At 46.9% G+C, this 25,027-nt stretch overlaps 1 long non-coding RNA gene across 1 annotated transcript in view; it reads right to left on the reverse strand.

Annotated features, from left to right (window-relative positions):
* The window catches only part of LOC141060586 (uncharacterized), a 154,875-nt gene that overhangs the window by 5,315 nt on the left and 124,533 nt on the right, over positions 1-25,027 (reverse strand). The window contains exon 2 of the long non-coding RNA XR_012222728.1: positions 20,769-20,847. This is a non-coding gene — a long non-coding RNA (uncharacterized lncRNA). The remainder of the gene's footprint in view (positions 1-20,768; positions 20,848-25,027) is intronic.

Below are 25,027 nucleotides of genomic sequence, written 5' to 3' on the forward strand. Positions count from 1 at the left end.
GACCACTAGCGGCTGTAGGGTATACCAGGGCCCCTAGGGACAGTCATCGTTGAGCGGGGGCGCCACAACTTTCCCCCCTAGGGTGCCAACCTCCGCGGACAGGTAGACTTCAGCTCAGGATCATATCAGGGACTCTTAGGTGTCACCTTAGAGTGGTTTCTGCTTGAACACTTTTCTTTTTCTTTATTTTTGTCACTTCGTTGGTGTTTACCACATTTGTGGTTTTTAATGAATAAAGTATCATTTTTAAGGGATATATATACATGAGATTACATTTGACCCTTTCTAATATTATATGAGAGATTGTTGTTATTCGAATCTGGAATGGCTAGTTTCCTCGCAGGCCCCATTAATTCAGATTTATGGCTAGAAGATGCAAATCAGGCATTCAACATAGCAGGGCCATCTGAGAATGGTACTGGCCCTTTGGCTCTTAAGAATTTGTTTAATGAGGTTTATGGGGGATATAAAGAATTTTTGAAATCTTGGTGGGAGATAAGGACATTGGAGAATTATCTTAAAAATCAGATCATCCCAAGGGGTTTGAGGATAAATATTAATCCCTCCCCCAGAATTGCCTCATCAGATCTTATGAATGTGTGGATTAAGGAATCTATTGAGTCGTCCCTTAGATTCATGCAAATTTTGTTGTCAGAGGAAGAGAAGGTATTTGAGAAGGCTACTGGGGAGTTGAACAAACTGATTGAACGAGTCCTGAAATTTAAAGGGGATCCCGACTTCAATAGAAGGGAGGGGTTATTACAAACCTCTGTTGAGAGATATCAGGCTCTGCTGAAAGAACGTAAGCATCTTCAATTTCATAGGGATCTGAGAGATTTTAATGAAAACCAGGTGTTCAATTATCAGAAAGAAAGACAGTCTGAAGTCTCGTCCTCTGATATTGATACTTCTGATACAGAAAGGACGGAGAGAACACCAGGTGGTCTATATCACTATAGAGAGACAGTGTCGAAACAAAGATGGCAGAGGGGGAGGGGAAGATCTGGGAGAAAGGGAAGAGGACAACACAGGGGAGGAACACAAACACCCACCCCGTTTATAAGTTCCAGTTTGGCATCTGGTCCTGTTCAATCCTCTGCCTTGGCTCCCTCCTCTTCCTTGTTCCCTTTTTTGGAACAAGGTGCGAGGACGGGTTATCAATTAAGAACCCGGTTCAACCAATAAGGGGGCAGATTGTGAATCTTTCCTCGCACATTCTTACCAGGGACGAGCAGAGTGTCCTCTCGAGAGGCCTCAATTTTGTGCCAACAAACAAGTTCAATTGTTTTGAGTGGGTCAAGGATTTAAACCTGTTTTGCAGGAAATTAAAGTGGAAGAAGTTTTTTAGACACAATAGCCGAGAGGCTTGTAAACAACAAGGCCTCAGTGAGGAAGATATTGAAGGGTATGAGGCGCTCCTTGGACTTTTGAATGAAAATAATAGAACCCCTGCTGCTGGAAAGGGTCCCTTTTCCACTTTAAGAAATAAAAGTGAAAAGATGCCACCTCAAGGTGACATGGGGAATATTGATATATTCGCCCGGTTGGTGGAGAGGGACCTTAAGAGATTAACAGCACCAGATTGGGAAAATAATGATAACTTAATGACAAGTGAGCGCTCAGCACTTGAGGCCCTCAAGAAGAATGAGCAAATAGTTGTGAAGCCCTCCGATAAAGGGGGAAATTTGATTATCTTGAATCATAATGAGTATCGTAAAATGTCTTATGCTATTTTGCAAGATGATTCCACTTATGAGGTGCTAAGGGTTAATCCTATGACCACTTATAAGGAAGAACTGACAATCCTTTTGGATACGGCCCTGGGGGATGGTTTAATCTCGAAGGTAGAATTTGATTTTATTCTTCCTAAGTTTCCATTAATAGCCACGTTTTATACATTACCAAAGATACATAAAGGCCTGAACCCTCTAAAGGGGAGACCGATTGTATCAGGGGTGGATTCATTGACACAAAACAGTGGTCTCTATATTGATCAGTTATTACGCCCCTTTGTGGTCTCTATTCCATCATATCTGAGGGACACCTCAGATCTATTACTAAAGCTAGAGGGCGTACATCTGGAAGGAAATGCCTGGTTGGCTTCCATCGATATAGAAGCCCTCTATAGCAATATACCACACGAAGCAGGGATCCGGGGTGTTGGACACTTCCTTAACCAGAGGTCAATAGCATGTAGGGGGCATAACATCTTTTTGACATCTCTCCTACGGTTCATTTTGACCCATAATGCATTCTACTTTGATGGCAAATTCTACCACCAGCTCAGGGGCACTGTGATGGGGTGCCCCTGTGCCCCGTCGTATGCTAATTTGTTCCTGGGCTGGTGGGAGGAGACTATCGTGTTCGGAGGGGAAGAAAAGTGGTGGCACGGAATGATTTCCATGTGGTATAGATTTATAGATGATGTCTTTGTAATATGGACAGGGGAAAAGAATCAATTTGAAGAATTCGTAAAAGAATTGAACCAAAATGATGTGAATCTGAGGTTTACCTCAGAAATTCACAAAACTGAAATACCATTTTTGGATATTAGAATCAAAAAAGATCTGATGGGAGGGATCTCCACAAGCATTTTTCGTAAACCGACGAGCACAAATAGTTTGTTACATTGGCAGAGCAACCATCCAGTCCCTCTCAAGAGAGGAATTCCGAAGGGACAATTCCTCCGACTTAGGAGGAATTGCTCGAGGAATGATCTCTTCCAGAAACAAGCTGGGGATATGTTTTGCCGCTTCAAGGATAAGGGTTACCCTAAACATATTTTAGACACAGCATATGAATTTGCAAATAAAGCAGACAGACAAAAACTGCTGCAGAAACGTGAGATAGGGGACTCTATGGAACAAATAAGGGTCATTGGGACTTTTGATGTCAAACATCAGGAGGTCAGAAAGGTCCTGTCCAAACATTGGGACGTTCTCAGATTGGATCCGGATTTAAAGGATGTGATCGGTGAGCGCCCCAACATTACGTTCAGAAAGGGTAAATCCATCAGAGATATGTTGGTCCATAGTCAGTACAGGAGGCCAGTGGTGAGTGGCACGTGGCTGGATAGGAGACCTTGTGGCTTCTTCAAATGTGGGGATTGCAGTTATTGTAAATATATGAGACCGGGGAAGTCCTTTTGTAGTGCAAGCACTGGCAAGACTTTTTATCAACGAGATTTTTCTAACTGCAAGACCACGGGGGTTGTCTATATGGCCATTTGCTCTTGCCCAAAAAATTATATAGGGAAGACAAGGAGAGAATTCAGAAGGAGAGTAGGAGAACATATGGGGGATATTAGAAATCAAAGAGACACCCCACTTGCTAAACACATGTGGATATGTCATAGAGGTGACCCCGGTGAAATTAAATTCTGTATTATAGAAGTTGTGAATGTGAACCCCAGAGGAGGGAATGTGGATAAGAATATTCTGAAGAGAGAGTGTGAATGGATATTCAGGATGGAGTCCTTGGAGCCGAGGGGACTGAATGACCAATTGTCGTTTGCCTGTTTCTTATAAGCCATAATTGAATAGTGTGATCTCCTCTTTTGAGGGTATTGACCTTCCAGATTTTGTCTTTTGTTTCCCGTCTATTTGGGATTCCCATGTATTGTCATGGATCATTATATATATATAAATGTTCCCCCTTTTATTGCCCTACGCTAACTCACTCCCCATTGGACTTTGAGCAATTTATAATACCAGTTGATATATACAAAAAAAGTCTTTTGATTATATGTATTTGATAAGAAATACGCATTCTGACGCTTGTTCACACTAGTTAGCATCAGTTGCGGTTTATTTGTATGTATATTTGAACTATTAATGCACAGTGTATATATAAGACACAACTGTTAAGCTAGTGAAGAGTGCAACTTGGTCATATAAAATATATATACATAATGGTGAACTGTGGTATTGTGTGTGGCGCATCCTTTCAAGATGGGGGAGTGTAACATTCTCTGTGAATCACATGTGCGTGCGCTGCACGTCAGACCTGGCAGTATGTTTCATCCGCAGCGATTGGAGAGAGCTGCGAGACTGCCTATTGGTTCTCTAGAAGTGACGCTGCGCACGTCAGACCATGTAGTTTGTCTCGGCTCCAGCGATTGGATAGTGCTGGGATACCTGAAGAGACCCGATTGGTTGTCCCTGAGTGACGCTACATGTGGGTCCTGACAGCCAATCGGAACACCTGGGTCTGTCTAGTGCTGCTTGATAATATAGTAGGGACACCGCAATAGGTGCTTAGCGCTGCTATGTCACACGAGTGGGCGGAGCATATGCGGTCTTAGAGGCGGGCTTAAAAGGAGGAACTTTGATGAGCATCGGTTGGCTTCTGCACCGTTATGGGACACAAGATATTGTATTATCGGGCCTCCTGATGAGGCTACTCAGGCGAAACGCGTTGAGGCGTTAACCATTTGATGGCTGGTGGTGATGAACACAGATGAGTATCGCTGTGGCAGCTCTGTGTTTATTTTTCTATTGGGCTATTTTTCTATTGGGATGTCAATTGATTTTATAAGGGGACACTATCCTTTATCCGGTGCTACACTGGTCAAATTGCCAGCATTATATATATCTTTTCTCTTTATGTGAAGAGACCATACAGCTGTGAGATTGTGGCAATAAGGAGTGTATCTAAAGTGTCCGGTTTATGACTCCCATTAGTGTATATATGATGCCCCATTGTCAATATTGGTGACATCATTATGCAATTGAGTATTTGATTACACCACCTGATGCCATATGTGTTCTCTATTTTTAACTTCTTTTCTTTGGGACACAGGGCCCTCTTTAGAGCAGATTGGTCTCTGTCTAGCAGTAGAGGTCCCCTTTTATCATCGGGTAGAGGTGACCACTAGCGGCTGTAGGGTATACCAGGGCCCCTAGGGACAGTCATCGTTGAGCGGGGGCGCCACAACGTTCCCCCCTAGGGTGCCAACCTCTGCGGACAGGTAGACTTCAGCTCAGGATCATATCAGGGACTCTTAGGTGTCACCTTAGAGTGGTTTCTGCTTGAACACTTTTCTTTTTCTTTATTTTTGTCACTTCGTTGGTGTTTACCACATTTGTGGTTTTTAATGAATAAAGTATCATTTTTAAGGGATATATATACATGAGATTACATTTGACCCTTTCTAATATTAGAGAGATTGTTAATCTAGCTGAAGATCAGGTTGGATGTTTGGTCACGCCCACGGTCTTTAAATAGTCGTGCTGGCCTATGGGCGTCGCCGATTATAGCTTGTGTGTCATACCAAGTGGTTCCGGTCTGGAGTGGAGGTGTTGGAGAGAGAGAGAGAGATTCATATCTGGTGTCGTATGATCCATTGTTACCTTCTCGCCTTCCCATATTTGTGTTTTGTTGTGCCCTGTTCACATTACTGTATAGTCCTGTGTGTATGCGGCGCGGTGCAGTTTAAGTTCTCCCTGTCTGTCTTTATTGTTTGGGGCATTGGTGGTTTGTCTCCTCACTGGGTGGAGGGTGGAGGGTTAAGCTTAGGGCTGAGCAGGAGATAAGGAAAGGGTGGAGGCTCAGGCATTTGCACCTTCAGCAAAGACCCTGGGTTGAGGGTCAGACAGGGTTTCCCCTAGTTAAAGGGACATCACAGGGGCCCCGGGTATTTCTGCCTTAGTTGACCTAAGCCCCGCGTGACATTATAATCGGCCCACATTTTTCAGGAGTCCATGGATCCCATGGATTCCATAACCCGCCAGTTGGCGGCGCTGTCCTTACAGGTCTCAGAGTTGAAAGGGGCAGTTCAGCAGCAGGGCCTGGTAGTAGCGAAGGTGCAAACGGCATCTGCAGGTGTCGGTGCAGAGCCAAAGATCCCGCTGCCAGAACAATTCTCAGGGGAACGCAGCAAATTTGTCATATTTCGGGAGGCCTGCAAGTTATACTTCCGTATGCGCCCGGTCTCCTTAGGTAATGAGGCTCAGCGGGTGGGCCTGGTGTTATCATTACTGAGTGGGGACCCCCAAGCATGGGCATTTTCCTTACCAGCTGACTCTGCTACATTTCATTCTGTCGATAATGTTTTTTCTGCTCTCGGGCTCATTTATGATGATCCCGACAGATTAGCTCTAGCAGAATCTAAAATCCGTGCCCTCCGTCAGGGGGAACGTATGGCGGAAGACTATTGCTCCGAATTTCGCCGTTGGGCAGTAGACACACAGTGGAACGACCCAGCGCTGCGGAGTCAGTTTATTCATGGGGTTTCAGGAAGAGTTAAACAGGCCCTCCTGATGTATGAGACTCCTGCATCGTTGGAGTCTGCCATGAGTTTGGTTATACGTATTGATCGCCGTTTGCGTCAGGGGCACAGGAGACGCTACCCCTGGGGGAAAGCAGGGGTGCAAGTGTGGTTGCTGCAGGTGAGCCCACTGAACCTATGCAAATTGCGGGGGTGTCACAGGTTAAGCGTCACGTCCCTGGGTTCACGAAGCCCGGAGCATGTTTTTACTGTGGTAAAAGGAATCATTATGTGAACGCTTGTCCTGTGCTACCGAAGAAGGTCACACCGGCGGAAAACTACTAAGCTCAGTGGGTATGGAGGAGACCCAACTGAGCGTATGCATATCCTCCATGATGGTATCTCAATGTATGCTCCCTGCCAAGGTTATTATCGCGGGCAGAGAGCTACCAATATCAGTGTTTGTGGATAGCGGTTCCGCCACCAATCTCATAGATGAGGAGTTTGCATGCACTGCCGGGTTTAAGATCGAAAAACTCCCTCATCCTATTCAGGTAGTTACCATTAATGCCGCTCCCCTCCCTCAGGGGGAGATTACGGAGTTTGTGGCTGAGGTGAAACTCCACATTGGGGTCCTACATTCGGAGTGGGTTACATGTAGGGTCCTCCGTAATCTCCCAGCACAGATGGTCTTGGGTTTTCCATGGTTGTCCAGGCACAACCCAGTGATTGATTGGAAAACTCAGGACATAGTCCAATGGAGTGGTTTTTGCCAGGACAATTGCTTGGCCACATGTGTGTCCGCCGTGACGCCCAGCCTTCCGGAGGCTTTGCAGGATTTCGCGGATGTTTTCTCTGAGAAGGGTTGCTCAGAACTGCCTCCACATAGAGCCTATGACTGTGCGATTAGGTTAAAACCCGGGGCCAAATTACCTAAGGCCAGGATGTTTAATATTTCTGGTCCAGAGAGACAAGCTCTGAAAGACTACATTGCGGAGAGTCTGAGCAAAGGACACATCCGGCCTTCGTCCTCGCCTGTAGCAGCGGGGTTTTTCTTCATTAAGAAGAAAGATGGGGGGTTACGGCCGTGTCTGGATTTCCGGGAGTTAAACCAGATTACGATCCGTGATCCATACCCGATGCCTTTGATCCCTGATTTGTTCAACCAGGTGGCGGGGGCAAAGTGGTTTTCCAAGCTTGACCTCAGGGGGGCGTATAACCTCATAAGGGTCCGTCAGGGGGATGAGTGGAAGACGGCCTTTAACACTCCTGAGGGTCATTTTGAGAGCCTGGTTATGCCATTTGGGTTGACAACCTCGCCTGCTGTTTTCCAACATTTTATTAATGATGTATTTGCTCATGTCCTGGGGAAATTTGTGATTGTATACCTGGATGATATCCTCATTTATTCGAGCGACCGGGACACTCATTTAGAGCATGTCAGGCAGGTGTTACAGTTGCTCCGTGAGAATAAGCTCTATGCTAAGCTGGAAAAAATGCTTATTTTTTGTTCAGGAGTTGCCTTTTTTGGGATATATTGTGTCCGCCGCAGGGTTTAAAATGGACACCGCTAAGGTGCAAGCGGTGCTACAATGGGAAAGGCCTGATAATCTGAAAGCGCTCCAGCGGTTCCTTGGGTTTGCTAATTATTATAGGAAATTTATAAAACACTTTTCTACTATAGCCAAACCGCTCACGGACATGACAAAAAAAGGTACCGACCTGACTAGCTGGTCTGAGGTGGCGATACGTGCATTTGAGCGTCTGAAGAACAGTTTTGCTTCAGCCCCCATTCTGGTGCAACCGGACGTGTCTAAACCTTTTGTGGTGGAGGTTGATGCGTCTGAGGTGGGAGTGGGGGCAGTACTGTCACAGGGCTCATCTTTGAGCGATATGCATCCATGCGCCTACTTCTCCAAGAAGCTTTCGCCGGCCGAACGGAATTATGATATCGGCAACAGGGAGTTGTTGGCCATCAAATTGGCTTTTGAGGAATGGCGACACTTCTTGGAGGGGGCGGCTCACCAGGTCATAGTCATCACCGACCATAAGAACCTGCTCTATCTGGAGTCGGCCAAGCGTCTGTCTCCTAGGCAGGCTCGCTGGGCATTGTTCTTTACACGTTTCAATTTTCTGGTGACTCAGGCTACTTTCACACATCAGGTTTTCGGCGTCAGGCGCGATCCGGCGTCGTGCCGGAATGCCGGATCCGGCAAATGTTTTGTAAAACCTGATGTGCCGGATCCGGTTTTCTGCCGGATCCGTCTTGTTCTTGACAGACAAAACCGGATCCGTCTCATCCGGTTCATCCGTTTTTCTATCCGTTTTTTCAACGGATTACGCCGGATCCGGTTTTTAAAATTGACCCTTGTGGCCCCTCAAGGCAGAGTACACTGGCAGGATGACAGAGTGTGAAAGATTTGTGCCCTAACCAAACTTGTGTACCTTCTGGACCAACAGTATATACCTTTGCCAACCAAAGTTGGCTATCTTGTCATGGTCTTACTATTTTTAGCTTTAGGCCACAGGTGTGTACCTGGTTGTGTTTTATGCAAAGTATTTCACCTTTTAACAAAAGTTGTGTACATTGTTAGGAAATCACCAACAATAAACACAACTTTTTAGGTGAAATACTTTGCTTCAAACACAACCAGGAACACAACTGTGGCAAAAAGCTAAAATTTACCCACAGTTATATACCTGGTTTTGAATACCTTTTTACCTTTGAAATACCCTGTATTTAACCTTTTTTTTAAACATAGTTCGCCGCAGAAAGAAAAGACAGACAACCATTGTGAAACGATAATTTAACTTTTATTTAAAATTTTTTTTTTTTTTAAATTTTTTAAAGTGCAAAAAACTTTTTTAATAAAGGTTTTAAACCCAATGGGCATTTTTATTAAAAAACACACATTACAATTCTGTGTATTGTGGGGTGGAAATACTGCTGGAGGGGCTGCGGGACACTTCGACACTGGGTGTGTGGAGAGAGGACTGGGATCGTGGTGGGGAAGGAACAGTTAGAGGTGAAGGTGTGGAAAAAACTACAGAATGGGTGGACATGTGGGAAGCAGAAGAGGTGGTGGGTGGTGGAGTGGAGGGTTGGGCAGGGACTGTAGGAGCAGATGATGTTGATGGAAAGTTGTATGGGGAAGGAGTTTGGTACGGGGAAGGAGTTTGGTACGGGGAAGGAGTTTGGTACGGGGCAGGTTGCTGGAAGTGGGGAGATGACTGGTACTGGGGAGGTTGCTGGTACTGGGGAGGTTGCTGGTACTGGGCAGGTTGCTGGTATGTAGTAGGAGGGGGAGGATGAAAAGTGGCTGGAGGGGGTGCAGATGTAATAGGAGGGGGAGGATGGAAAGTGGCTGGAGGGGGTGCAGGTGGAGGAACTACAGTGGTGGGAGGTGGAGGTTGGGAGGTAACCTGCTGTAGAGCACCGTGGCACGAATGCATTATATGCATCTGCTGGGCAGGAGAGAGCGTTTCCATGCGCTCCACAACAGACCTGAAAAAGGTGTGGTTTGGCGAAGATCTTGCTTCTGAATGCATGGTTTGCAGAAGTGTCTTCACCTCCAGAATGCTGGAGTTGATCTGCTGAAAGCCTGCGGAGATTTGCTCTGACAAGACTTTGAGACAGTTCTGGAAAGATGCATTCAGATGCAATAACTCTTGCGCATAACTCTTTTCCTGACCCCTCTGCCGCTGCCGCCCAGTACCCGCAGGTGTACTAGAGGCGGCAGGGGCAGAAGGGTGGGGTAAAGGGAAAGCGATCTCCTCACCAGCAGCTTCATGTAATGTAGGCGGCCACGATGCTCCTGTGCTGGTGGATGGGACAGATGGGTCGAATGTGTGGGAAGGCAGGGAAGGTGCAGATGTACCGGGGCGGTCGAAGTGTCCCTCGGTGCCGGTCTCCTCAGGGATCGCCTCAGAAGGGTCCAATCGTGCAGGCTCCTGAGTGCTGCTCACCGTGCTGTGGAATAAAGAGAAAAAAAAACAATTAAAATACTGACATGGTATGGCCCTGGCTGAAAAAAAAAAGTTACATCTTTTTCACATGTGGTGTGTAATATTTACCTTCTGGTGAGCATTGTTTCCCGGAGGAACGACAGGGCTTGTGCGTACTTGTACTTGCTCCTGCGTCCTCCAGATCCACTCGGGGCCCGCATCTCTTTATTGAACTCCTTCTTGAAACGATCCCTCACAGACCGCCACCGATTCACAATTCTGTTCCCTGAAACGAGAAAGGAGTGGTTAGTATACAACATCAGTGTTTCACAAACTCCAGTCCTCATGGTCCCCAGGGGTCATGTTTTCAGGATTTCAATAGTAAATAGAAATCCTGAACACATGATCCGTGGGGACCACGAGGACTGGAGTTCGGGAAACACTGGTTTACATCAAGCAACCGTTACTGTATATACTTACGCTCTTTAATCTGGTCCCGAGCTTCGAGGTCCTCCCAGCGGCCCACAAGGAGAGAACAGATTTCCTCCCAGAGTCGTCGGGTAATGATCAGGTCAGCGTGGCGGCGGTCAGCCATATTCCAGAGCGGCTCCCTTTCTCTGACGAGATCGATGAGGTGGTCCACATCAATCCCTCCATCCTCACCGTCAGAGTCGGGAGCACGCTGTGAAAACTGTTAAAGAAAAAGACAAAAATAACATAATTAGCCTCCACAAAAGAAATGAAATAAAAAGTGCAAAAAAACAAAGCAAAAATATTTATACTTACACGCTGGTGACCGCCGCGTTGCTGTCGCCGACGACCCTGGGAGGCACTGCGAGGACCTCTTGGCCGAGCACCAGATTGGGAAGACTAGAGAAGAAAACAAAAAATGTTATGAGTTTGGATGTAGGCATTTGTTTGCTGTGTGTGGTCTGCAGAACATTGTTTTCTATGTGTTGTGTGTAGTGTGATGTTGTGTTTCTGCGTTTGATGCAAAAAACTTACAAATTGTGAGCCCACTCCAAGCGTCTGTCCACCCCTTCCTTCTTCTTCTGGGAGCTCCTCTTCATCTTGTGATTCCTGTTTTGAAATAAAAGGCAATGAATAGACATATATTACAGAGATGATGGATTTTGGAAATAAAAACTTACCGTCAAACGCTGACGATGCGAGGGAGGGCTCCCAGAAGAAGATGTGCTGTCCTGTTGATGGCCAGACTCCATGGCTGTGGGTATTGCTGCTGCCAGTGATGCCATTTCTGCTGCTGCTGCTGCTGCTGCTGCATCTCTTTGGCGGCTGTTGAATAAAGAGAAACAAAGGGCCAATGAATATCTTGATATTCCATGGCCCTAGTTTGGAGGAATGGGGGATTTGATAATTACCGTCTCTCATCTGCTTCTGGACTCCCCTCCCGTTCAGCATGCTGCTCCATTTGGGGTGGTGCTGATGGTGCTGCTGCTGCATCTCTTTGGCGGCTGTTGAATAAAGAGAAACAAAGGGCCAATGAATATCTTGATATTCCATGGCCCTAGTTTGGAGGAATGGGGGATTTGATAATTACCGTCTCTCATCTGCTTCTGGACTCCCCTCCCGTTCAGCATGCTGCTCCATTTGGGGTGTTGCTGATGGTGCTGCTGCTGCAGATGTCTGCTGCCTTCTCCTGCGCCTGGTTGCTGTCTTGGGTGGCATGTTGGGTGTGGCTGAGGGTCCCATTGTCTTGCTTTTATATATCTCCTGTGGGCAGAGCTACTGAGCATGCTCAGACCAAAAAAAACGGATCCGGCCACCGGATCCGGCTTTCGCCGGATCCGGCGCATTGCGGCGCTCATAGGCTTTCATTGTGTGAAAAAGCCGGACGCGCCGGATCCGGCGTGTCCGGCTTTTTCGCCGGAGACAAAAAACGTTACAGTAGACGTTTTTTCCAGACGCCGGATCGCGACACATTGCGACACATTGCCGGATCCGGCGAAAACCGGATGAAACGCATGGCCATCCGGCGCGATCCGGCGCAAATGCAAGTCAATGGGGGGGAAACCGGATCCGGCATTGCATTTCGCCGGATCCGGTTTCTGTCAAAAGCGCCGGATCGCGCCTGACGGCGAAAACCTGATGTGTGAAAGAGGCCTTACCGTCCCGGGGCTAAAAACACCAAGGCGGATGCCTTGTCCAGGTGTTTTCCGGGGGTAGAACCTCTGGAAGAGCCGGTACCCATCCTCCAGGAAGGTGTAGTGGTTTCGGCTCTCACGACTGAGGTAGAGGCGGAGATTGCCGAGGCCCAAGAGGAGGTACCGCCAGGACTTCCCGCCAACAAATCATTTGTACCCCTTCATCTTCGTCTTAAGGTGTTGAGGGAACATCACGACTCAGTACTGGCTGGTCATCCAGGGGTTAAGGGCACCTTGGAGCTGGTATCGCGTCGTTTCTGGTGGCCCAAAATCCGGCAGGACGTGGTCTCGTACGTGGCAGCTTGCATCACGTGCGCCAGGGCCAAGTCGCCCCGAGCCCGTCCTGCTGGCACGCTACAGCCTCTGGGGGTACCTAATAGGCCATGGACAGAAATCTCCATGGATTTTATCACTGACTTGCCAGTCTCGGCGGGGAACACGGTCATCCTGGTGGTGGTTGACCGATTTTCAAAGATGGCGCATTTTGTCTCATTGCCCTCCTTGCCCAATGCTAAGACGTTGGCTCAGGTGTTTGTGCAGGAGGTGGTCAGACTCCACGGAGTTCCGTCGGACATAGTATCTGATAGGGGAACTCAATTTGTTGCGAGGTTTTGGAAAGCTTTTTGCTCACGTTTGGGGATCAAGTTGTCACATTCATCGGCGTTTCATCCACAGTCAAATGGTCAAACTGAGCGCATGAACCAAAATCTGGAGCAGTATTTACGATGCTTTGTGTCCGACAACCAAGAGGAGTGGTCTACTTTCCTTCCTCTGGCCGAGTTTGCGTTAAATAATCACCGTCAAGAGTCATCGGGAGAGTCTCCGTTCTTTTGTGTTTACGGTCAACATCCTCAATTTTGTACCTTACGTCAGGGTGACTCGGGGGGCGTCCCGGAGGAGGACGAGCTAGGAGCTCAATTATCATCGGTCTGGAGGAGGGTGAAACAGCGATTGTTGAGCATGAGTGCCAGGTACAAGCGGGTGGCTGACAGTAGACGCGTGCCAGGTCCGGACCTGTGTGTGGGTGAATGGGTGTGGTTAGCGACTAAAAATATAAAACTCAAAATTCCATCTTTAAAATTGGATCCAAGGTTTATTGGGCCTTTTAAGATTGCTGCCATCATTAACCCAGTTGCTTATCGGTTGGAACTTCCTGCAGTATACAAGATACACAACGTGTTTCACAGGGCTTTATTGAAAAAGGTGGTAGGCTCTGTGGACACGACGCCGATGCCACCTCCAGTCATGGTGGATGGCGATTTAGAGTTTGAGGTCTCCAAGGTAGTGGACTCTCGAGTAGTGCGCCGTACTCTTCAGTATTTGGTACACTGGCGGGGGTATGGTCCGGAGGAGAGGTCTTGGGTACCAGCCTCGGACATACATGCAGATCGGCTGGTCAGTTCTTTTCACCGTCGTCATCCGGACAAGCCGGGTCCTATGAGTCTTGAGGGCCCTGGGGTCCCTCGTAGAAGACGGGGTACTGTCATGTCGGACGCTATTCACACCACAGCGTCCGGCAGGCAGAGGTAGTTCCACCTCCGTCCACTATAGCCTCAGTGGCGCCGGCTTGAGTTTCTCAGGCTATCGGGGGTTAATCTAGCTGAAGATCAGGTTGGATGTTTGGTCACGCCCACAGTCTTTAAATAGTCATGCTTCATTGGAGACTGCCCTTCCCGTGGTTGTTTCTTCCCGGGGAAAGACCTGGCTAGTCATTGCTTGCGTTGAGAAATATGTGATCGTGTCTCCGCGGCTTGTGTTTTGCATATTTTACATATTTTCCATAAGGGATGGGGGCTTTGCTCTAGAATCACTGTGTTGAGAAACATGTGATGGTGTCTCTGCAGTGTTGGATTGTGATCTCCATGAGTTGACCTGACGGACGGACGGACGGACCTGTCAGTATAGAGAAGGAAAGGTTTGCACAGTTCAGATAGTTGTCAGTTACTACAGTGGGGAAACAGCTAGGAAAGTGTAGTGGACGTGCAGTACCTGGGTTGACCATTAGAGGGCAGGGAGGAGTGTGAGCAAAGGACTTGACATCAGCTTAGGGCTTAGGAAACCGTTGGTCATGGGGGGCGGAGTTACAGGGAACCAGGAAAGGTATAAATACTGAGGGAGGGTTCCAGAAAGTTCCAGTCCCCAGGGGGAGCTCAGGTGACAGGAGGACTACGACAGTCTGTGCGCTCTGAGGAGAATCGAACCGGGGGACTGAGGAGAGAGAACGTCAGGGGGGTGGTCCTGACAGGAAGAACTGCAGTGGAGACGAGACACCGGGTGTGGGACACCGTATTTGACACGACGCCTGATCAGTAAAATTGCTGTTGGTTTACGGGCCTAAGGCAGCCACAGTGATGGACCTGTCAGGAGCGTCAAACAGTGAAGAAGGGACGGTACGTGTATGTACGTCCCTAGTGTAACGTACGGTGTGTGAAGCGGCCCTGGAAACAGTGGTCCGTGAGGTGAAGAGAAGTGCGGTGTACTGCAGAGGCCGTCAGGTAGATGGAGAGTGGAATAAACTTGGACCTGTTGCACCCAGAAACTGCCTCCATCTTGTCTCTGTTTTGTCTCTGCGCGGTCTATTGAGGGACCACCCCCCAGTCCGGCCCACGACTCTACACATTCATCCTCATTTTTCACAGTCTTCTACTAGGCATTGCTCCTACTGGCCATTTTCCTACTCCACACTGATGAGGGGCAATACCTCGAAACAGCTGTCTGTGGGTGGATACCATGTTTTGGCATAGGTGGTCTCCTTCATTGGAGACTGCCCTTCCCGTGGTTGTTCCTTCCAGGGGAAAGACCTAGCTAGTCATTGCTTGCGTTGAGAAACATGTGATGGTGTCCCCGCAGCTTGTGTTTTGCATATTTTACATAATAGTATTAGCAACATACAAAATAAACGTTACTGTAAGAAATAAACGTTCATGTAAATGTTACTGTACAAAATAAACGTTAATGTAAATTCCCAATATTGGCGAGTATTGGAAGTACAATTTTATAATAGGCTGTTCTCTTCAGATCAATGCAGAACCTGTGTTAAACGTGTACAGTATAAAGGACATTACTGGCAAATAGCACTGATATCTCTATTAAGAAATGTAATTGATTAATAAACAATATTATTAATGAGTTTGGGGTTGTTAATCATTACAGGAACAATCTGCAATCTCCTTAGATACTGGCATGCTAGTTTATTGTCAATTTGGTTCATATGTACCTTAGGGTATCGTTACACTTAGCGATGCACCAGCGATCCCGACAACGATATGGATCGCTGGTGCATCGCTAAGTGGTCGCTAGTGAGCTGCCACACAGGCAGATCTCACCAGCGACATAGCAGCGGTCGGGGCTCGCTAATTACCTGTCAGATGCGGCGATCCTGACGTCCTCCCGCCCGCCTCCACGCGTCGCTCGTCGGTGCCACAGGAAGCCCAGCAGGAAGTGCCCGACGAGAAATGATCCAGGATGTTCTCGCGTGATCAGCGATGAGCAGCGGGGGAGCCGGTCGGAGGTAAGTATCAGACATAGCGATATCGCTAGCAATATTGCTATAACGTCACAAAATCGGTGATGTTACAGCGATATTGTTAGCGATATCACTATGTGTATCGGGGGCTTTAGCCCACTTAAAACTGGGAACTTATTTTAGAGATTACCCACATTTACATCTCTAAAATCTGTGTATTTATCTTGTCTTATCTCCACACCTTTATCATTGTTCAAGAGGAGCTAGTTCATGTTCTAATCTTCTTTTATCATTTCTGGCAGCTAATCAAAACAAGATCTTCACAATGTGACAAATGTTAAATGTAAAAACACAAAAAGGAGGTAATTTCTAGTCTTTCTAATTTAAGCGTGATGACGTTAGGAGCTAAAGTTAAACTTCTGATTATAAGAAAGCCTGGTTTGTCCTTAGAAGGGAAGTTTAAGAATTAGATTCTTATGCCAGAAAGGACAAAATGTTCTAGATAGCAGTTTGGATATAAAAGTACAATGCCTTTAATCATAACATGCCGTGGTGGAGTATCAAGGGATGCAAGATTGTCCAGTGACCTGTACTTTAGCAATATTGATTCTCATGACAGGTTCCCTTTATACAGGTAAAATACTATATATTTTGCTTGCTTATACTGTATAGCACCATTGATTCTACAGCACTTAAGAGACGTCATTATCACTGCCCTCACTGGGGCTCACAATCTAAATTCACTATAAATATGTCTCTGGAGTGTGGGAGGAAACCGGAGTACCCAGAGGGAACCCATGCAAACAGGGAGAGAACATAAAAACTTGCAGATGTTGTCCTTGGTGAGATTTGAACCCAGGACCCCAGCGCTGTAAGGCAGCAGTGCTAACCACTGAGCCACCCTGCTAATATAACTCCAACTCCTGTTGCGAGTTATGATTTTGTGGAGTTGGATGAACTTATCGGACTAATGAAGTTCCAAATGTTCCAACCATTGCTGTCAGCCATAATTGAGCTCTATATTTAATATCTGTAAGGAAATACAGCCATGTTTAAAGAGTTCCTCCAGCGCCACCTACTTCCATATCAAAAAGTGAGAGAAGCTGATAACATGCCATAGATAGGTATCTGCCTGTAATTGTACAGGTGCACAATATATGCTCACTGTGCATGGGACATCATCAGCAGAAATGAGTGGTGCTGGAGCATCTCTTCAAATATGGTGCCCAGCAGCTCAGTATCTTTATCTTTTGTAATCAACTAGCTGAAGAGCCCACCATTGCCCGGGCATAGAACCCTTGTGCAGTTTGAGACCCCGTGTATTGTGAGTGGATCTCCCTCACCCAGGGCTGTGAGGTACTCGGAGCCGGGCCCGGTGGATTTCAATGGGAGATGTCACAGCAGCTGTGACCCGGGCCGTGGCCCTGGGCGTCCATTGTAAAAGGGGGTTAAGTGATGTTGGAATAAAGTTTATGAGTGAATAATTCGTGACGCCACCTGTGGTGTTCGGCAATGAAGATGTTAAGCCGACGCTGCAGACAGATCCTCTGGGACAGATGGTGTGGTGCAGCAATGATGGTGTAGCCCTCCAAAGGTAGGGCTGCAGTCCCAGGGCAGATTAGATGAAGATGTTAAGGGAGAGAGTGTAGTGTCCGGCACCAAGATGTAGCAGTGCTGAGTGGGTTGGCGCAGGAATAAGCGGAGGACACCAGGGCATGTAGTTCCAAAGCTTTACTCACAGTCTGTTGAGCAGACAGGTGCCCGCCTCGGTACCGTGTCCTACAGGTCAGGGGCTCAGCCAACTTCCAGGCGAGATGAAGCACTCCCTTCCAACACTCCGCCAACATATGTGCCTTTTCTGAACGTCTCCCTTTTGCACCTATAGTGAAGTACTCACAGTACTGAGTTACACTTGAGTTCCTCCTGTCAGATGTTCCTATGAACTCTACTTGTACGGCAGACAGCTGTAGCCTGCTTCGGGGACTCCTTGCTACCAAGTCCCGGCTCACAACTTCTATTCCTCCGGTGTCTGCTGCAGGACCATTAGTATCAATACAACCTCAGGGACCGGACCCCGGCCTTGCGCTGTGAACTTGGGAAGGGTTCTGCTCTTACCCTAATCCTTAGTCCTCCTCTCCTTATGTTCCGTACTAATCCTTCCTTCTTATGGAGAGAGTCAGGCTTTCCATCAATGTCTCTTTCCTGTGCCAGCGGACCCAGGTCCTTCATCCATCCCACTCAGGGGATCTTCCTCTCCACTGACTCTGTCAGACTGCCTAAATCCTAAACTCTTCCCGCTCTTTTGATGCCAACTAACTCCACCCGCCTCCCAGCACGCTTCGTGTTCCAAGCAGGGAGCCACCAAAGGGTTCTTTGCTACACTACTATGTTGTGTGGGATGCAGGTGTTGGAGCGTGGTCAGGAGTCTCCACCTTACCTGAATGATGGGATACCACACCTCAGGTGGAGGCGCAGTACCTCTGTGGCGACTGAACCCTCAGGGGCGCCACATGAGCACCCCTCCCCTTTCAGTGTGAGACCCCCTGTGTATTGTTAGCACCTCTTCCCTTGCAGTGTTAGAACCCCCTGTGTATTTTGAGACCCCCTGTGTATTGTGAGACGTCCCTTTGTATTGTGAGTCCCCCTCCTCTTGCAGTGTGAGCACCCTTACCCTTGCAGTGTGAAACCCCCTGTGTATTGTGAACACCCCTTCCCTTGCAGTGTGAGACGCCCCCATGTTTTGTGAGCACCCTTTCCTTGCAGTGTGAGACCCCTACTGTATTTTGAGACCCCCTCATGTATTGTGAGCCCCCCTTGTGCAGTGTGAACCCAGCTTGTGCGCTGACAATGACAGGGATGTGACAGGCTGAGGGCAGTGGAGTCATGTGGGGACATGGGGGAGTGCACTAGGTGAGAGGGGGAGGACATGAAGAAGTAGTCTGTGCTCCCATCCCCTCCTGTCCGTGGCTTCTGCCTCCTCCCATGGAGCTCCCACCGCCTCTTCCACGTCCCCACATGCGGTTATTACCGGCACCCAGCTCCCGCACTGGCCTCCTCCACGGCTGACCATGACAGAGCTGTGACAGGCTGAGGGCAGCGGAGTCATGTGGGAACATGGGGGAGTGCACTCAGTGAGAGGGGGAGAATGCGGAGAAGTGGTCTGCACTCCCCTCCCCTCCTGTCTGTGGCTGCTGCCTCCTCCCTTGGAGCTCCCTCTGCCCCCTCCACGGCCCTCCCATGCAGTGGTTACCTGCACCTGACTCCTGCACTGTCCTCCACTGCCAACCATGACAGGGCTGTGACTGGCTGAGGGCAGTGGAGTCATATGGGGACACGGGGGAGTGCGCTCGGTGAGAGGAGGAGGATGCGGAGAAGTAGTCTGCGCGCCCCTCCTATCCACAGCTGCTGCCTCCTCCCTCGGAGGTCCAGCTGCCCCCTCCACAGCCCCCCATGTGGTGATTACCTGCTCCCGGCTCCCGCACTGTCTTCCTCCATCGTCCGAGCACTAAATCCTCCATTCCTTTTTCAACTGTCACCCGAAATTCCCTCAGTCAGTCCCGACCCCTTCCAACCCACCGCCGTTCTCCATTTGCTATGGAGCAGGTGGGGCAATGTGGAGTGGGCGTGGCTTGATACATACACACACACACATACACTCCGCTTTATATATATAGATTAGGTCACTTTACTTCAGAGATGATCTTTTTTAATTTGCTTGTCTCATCCTAAAGATGGAGTACCATTAGGCAAGTATGGGTATAGTCTAAGTAATAAGCATATGAGGGACAATATAAATGATTGATCTATTGTTGCCAAATCCTTGCTTCTATGGCCAGCTCAGTAATACTATTAAAGGGATTCTCCATTATGTGGAGAACCCTTTCCCATTCCCCATGTTTGGCATTCCTGAGGCTAACATGAGGTTGCTATGGCACGTGGGCCCTGTGCCCAATTAGCGCTGACGTCACTGTTCCCGCCTTCAGATACATAAGTAGTCAAGAGGAAGTGATAGCTGTGGCTGGCCACTAGAACCCTCATTCGGAAACTCGAGTTCCGACACCACTGGAACGATGTTGGCATAGGAGCTGAGTATAGATCTTTTTATTTTAACGTAGCCAAACATGGGAAATCATAAGGAGTTGTCAAATAAGTGGTTAAACTGGATACATTTGAAGCCATTGAAGAATATGGTTTGTAAGACCATTCTATTGTTTTAAAAAATATTGAATAAATTAGATTGAAAAAAAAATGTTCTAGCTTATTGGCATACCCGTACTTGGTTCAATGAAGGGACTGGCTGGTGGGAATTGGGTTAAGCCGTTGTACCAGGCTAGCCACATATACAGATAAATTGATGTATTAGAGCAGGTATTAACTCTTACCTATGCTGTTGAATTGCTGATGGTCCACCATAAATGACTCATCCTAAGGTAAGACCATCGATATTATACTTCAAAAAGACCTCTTTCATTAAAAAATACTTTCAAATTAAGTTAATTTTAAAATATGGCCTTATGTAGGAAATAATCCCTAATATGGATACAAATAATCCATTATAAAGAATGACCAAATATAGGGTTAACCTTAGCCTTCAGGACTGCGTGACAGTATTTAGTTACTTAAATGTATAGAAAATATGTCTTTTGGAGTGGCACATGCCACCATATTGTCAAATTAAGCAAAAAGAACACACACAAAAAGTATGCACAATGCAATAAATATCCAAAAATGAATTAAACTTATTGACATATTATTAAGATCTAAAAATCTACACTTAAAAAAGACATCAACCAAAGAAACATTTCTTGTACTATAGATGGTTAAATGATAGATATTAAGGGTGCACAAGGATTAATAATGTCATGCCTCAGGGGCAGTGAGACACAAATGGATATAGAAGCTCAAATTATACATTTTGAATAATTTGGTACAAAAAACAACTGTGAAAATAAATCTGACGTTTTCATTAATAAATCTCACTGACCTGACTCCTGAATGAGTCATTTCTTGCAAAACTGAAGTTACATGGCACTTTCTTCATAAAGGTTAAATGAGGTAGAAGGCTGAAAAAGACAAAATTGAACAAGATAATTAGCACATCCTGGTACAGTACTTTGTCATTTTACCCCCAGATATATATGAATAGCTAAGGCTGCACTAAATGTGTACTACATTTATATTCAATGCTCAATGAAACCAAATCACATCTTTGTCTTGATATGTTCTTATGGATACTAGTACTTCGTGAAATGGAAAATGGATTTGCATAAGAAATTAATTTTGCTAATTGTGGCCATACATAACTTAGATAATAATCATATAATCATAGCATATAATGAGATCCTACCTAACACTTGGTTACCTTTTCATCACCACACATTCCATTGCATGCTATGCATTGAAAGGTTAAGACTGTTGAGATACAACTTGAAATGTGTCTACATGAGATAAATAGAGTTGACGGTTGAAATTTGAATTGGCCCACTTCGCATATTTTCCCTCAAACATTGATTTTTGGTGAAAAAAATTTCGCCAATCTCAATACTGAAAAGCTTGTAATAGCTCAGAAAATACACACTGGGGAGAGGAGAGATAGAGAGAGAACCCCACTGTTCATCAAAGCTTACACACTATGTGAGAGAGAACCCCACTGATCATAAGAGCTTATACAATATATGAGAGAGAACACCGCTGACCATAAGAGCTAACACACTAAATGAGATAGAGAACCCCACTGACCGTAAGAGTTTACACACTATAAAAGAGAGATAACCCCATTGATCATAAGAGCTTACACACTATATGACAGAAAGAACCCCATTGATCATAAGAGCTTACACACTATATGAGAGAAAGAACCCCATTGATCATAAGAGCTTACACACTATATGAGAGAGAGAACCCCGCTGACCATAAGAGTTTACACACTATATGTGAGAAAGAACCCCACTGAGCATAAGAGCTTACACACTATATGAGAGAGTTTGAACCCCGCTGATCATAAGAGCTTACCCACTATATGAAAGAGAGAACCCCACTGACCATAAGAGCTTACACTTTACAGGCAAGAGAGAGAGGACACCGCTGATCATAAGAGCTTACACACTACACAAGAGAGAGAACCCCACTGACCATTAGAGTTTACACTACAGGCAGGGCCACCATCAGGGCATGACAGCCATTACAAGTGTATGGGGCCCCTTGAATAGGGGGGCCCTAGCACGCTGGCAGTCCAGTCTGTAATAGGGCCCCCCTACATTTTGTTCAGGCTTCTCCTGCTTTATATTAAATAAAAACTCCACGCCTGCCAGGGGGCGGGCCCCCCTGCACCATGGTCCAGCCAGCGCCACAATTCCCCCCATGCACAATGGTCCAGCCACAGCGCCGTCCTCACGTGACATCACATGCTGCTCTGCGACTGCTACACTTCCTCATTCCGGAGCAGAGCACCATGTGGTGTGCCATGTGGAACTGGGAGGCAGTGGGAGCAGTCGGACTCACAGAAGACGGTGGATGGCGGCAGGATGGCGAGGTGCAGACCGACGGCAGACAGAGCCACGAGGCGGCTGCAGGGTAAGGTAAGTAGTCTGTGTCTCAGTCTGTTTCTCTGACATCTCTGGTGACTGTGGGCCTGGGCTCATGAAGGGGGCAGGACTGGATACAGGGGGCATGATTGGAGATACAGCGGGGGCATGATTGGAGATACAGCGGGGTCATGATTAGAGATACAGCGGGGGCATGATTAGAGATACAGCGGGGGCATGATTGGAGATACAGAGGGGGCAGGATTGGAGACACAGGGGGCAGGATTGGAGATACAGTGGGGGAAGGATTGGAGATACAGCAGGGGCAGGATTGGAGATACAGAGGGGGCAGGATTGGAGACATAGGGGGCAGGAATGGAGACACAGGGCATGATTGAAGACACAGAGGGCATGATTGGAGACACAGGGGGCAGGATGAAAGACACAAGGGCATGATTGGAGACACATGGGGCATGATTGGAGACACAGGGGAATGATTGGGGACACGGGGGCAGGATTGGAGAAATGGGGGCAGGATTGGAGACACAAGGGCAGGATTGGAGACACGCGGGCAGGATTGGAGACATGGGGCAGGATTGGAGACATGGGGGCAGGATGAAAGACATGGGGCAGGCTGAAAGACATGGGGACAGGATTGGAGACACAAGGGGATGATTGGAGACATGGGGCAGGATGAAAGACAGATGGGGCAGGATTGGAAACACAGGGGGCATTGTTATGAATGAGTCACCGGAGGAGGAGAAAACAAATATACAAGCTAAGTCCAGAAAACCGGAGAGGTTGGTAGCTATCGGATTGCAGACCCCTAATCCTATTCACCACAACTAACAGTAGCCGTGGGGGGCTCCCACGGTGCCCTAGACCCCTCGTCACAGCCGGAGAACTACAAAAGCCTAAAGAAAGAAAGGGGAAATCTAAACTGCCCCAGAGCAGACCCCAAAGCAATAGACAGCCCCCAACATGCACTGTCGGTGAAAAACAGATGAAAACACAAACACAGACAGAAAGACAGGCTGAGCAAATGATGGGGCCCAACCAACCAGACAGGACAGGACAGAAAAGACGCTGGCTGCAATCCGCAAAAAACCCTACAAAAATGTCCCAACTGTCTGATAGGAAAAAAGGCCCTGAAGTCGCTAGACTTCAAAATCACTATATCAGCACTCAGGTATATTCTGAAAACAGAGCAAAGAGATAAACTGATCAGAAGCAAAAATGGAATTCAGCCAGTCCCAACCAGGACTGGCTGAATACAAACACTAAGGAAACCAGACAAAATCTCATGGAATAATAACAGGGCAAAAACTTAGCTTTTATTTGACAGGAACTAAAACTGGATGCCAGAGCTCAGAGCAGAAAGGGTCACCAGCAAACCCTGCAGGGCGTCGGCTGCCTTATATCCACTCAGAAATTCCAGATGTCCAATCACACCGCCTGTTCAGATGACAGGTTCTTCCCATCCCAATCAATTTCACTACCTCTCTTCACCAGCAGAGGGAGTTCATCAGACATCAAAGGTGAAGGGGAAAATGAACTCACAACAGGGCATGATTGGAGACAAATCGTGCAGGATCATGGGGTAGGATGGATACGATGGAGACAGATAGGGAGATCATATGGGGCACAATGGATACTCATGAGGGCAGGATGGGAGAACATATGGCTGAAGCCAGGAATGAGACACACGGGGGCCAGGATGGGGAATATTATTACCATAGGGGCTAATTAAGGGATATTATTACTGCAGTGAAGTGTTTATTTTATTTTTTGAGTATACAGTTTTAAATAGGGGGCGGTCCTGTTACTGTTTAGAGTGATACTACGTTGCCTTTATTTTCTTCATGTGATGTAATGTAGAAGTTGGGAAAAAAATAAGTAATGTGTTCTGCAGGCGGAGCTCTAGATAACTGTGTTATTTCCTGCAGAGATGAGCCCTGGCTGGAAGAAATGATGGCAATCTGTGCTGGATGAAAGATGAAAAGCGAAGATGAAGGACTTCACCTAGAGACATCACTGGTGAGTTAGTGTGTTACCTGTACACTGACACTATACACTGTATACTATATACAGAGGTCCTGTGTATAATGTCACCAGTGATCACTGTATTACATATACATTATATACAGAGCTCCTGTGTATAATGTCATGGATCACTGTATTACCTGCACATAGACACTGCATATTAAGTATAGATCCCCTGTGTATAATGGCATTTATGGTGATAGTATTGTTTTTTTTATTACTGATCAGTATTGTAGTATTCATTCACTATGTGGTGGCAATATGTTGTCTGGACATGGTGTTGCAGCATTTGTCCCTTGTATGTGCTATTATTTGGTCACTTTGTGGTGGTATTATGTGATCTGGTCATGGTGTGGTGGTATTTGTTCCTTGTAGGTAATATTATTCAGTCACTGTAGTGGTAAAATGTGGTTTGGACAAGGTGTGGTGGTATTTGTTCCTTGTATGTGGTATTATAGGTCACTATGTGGTGGTAATATGTGGTCTGGACATGGTGTGGCGATAGTTGTCCCTTGTATGTGATATTATTGGTCATTTTAAAAATTGAAAAATAAATAAAAATATACCTAAATTGTAGTGCATATTTTAACAAATATTTAATAGGTTAGCGTAGAGTAGAGCTCGGCCAAAAGTGTCTACAGCGTTGTGATGGCGACTGCTGCTGGCTATATGTGTG

Source organism: Dendrobates tinctorius, unplaced genomic scaffold, assembly GCF_039654945.1.
Source record: "Dendrobates tinctorius isolate UK_male_01 unplaced genomic scaffold, ASM3965494v1 ptg000241l, whole genome shotgun sequence".
NCBI lineage: Eukaryota > Metazoa > Chordata > Amphibia > Anura > Dendrobatidae > Dendrobates > Dendrobates tinctorius.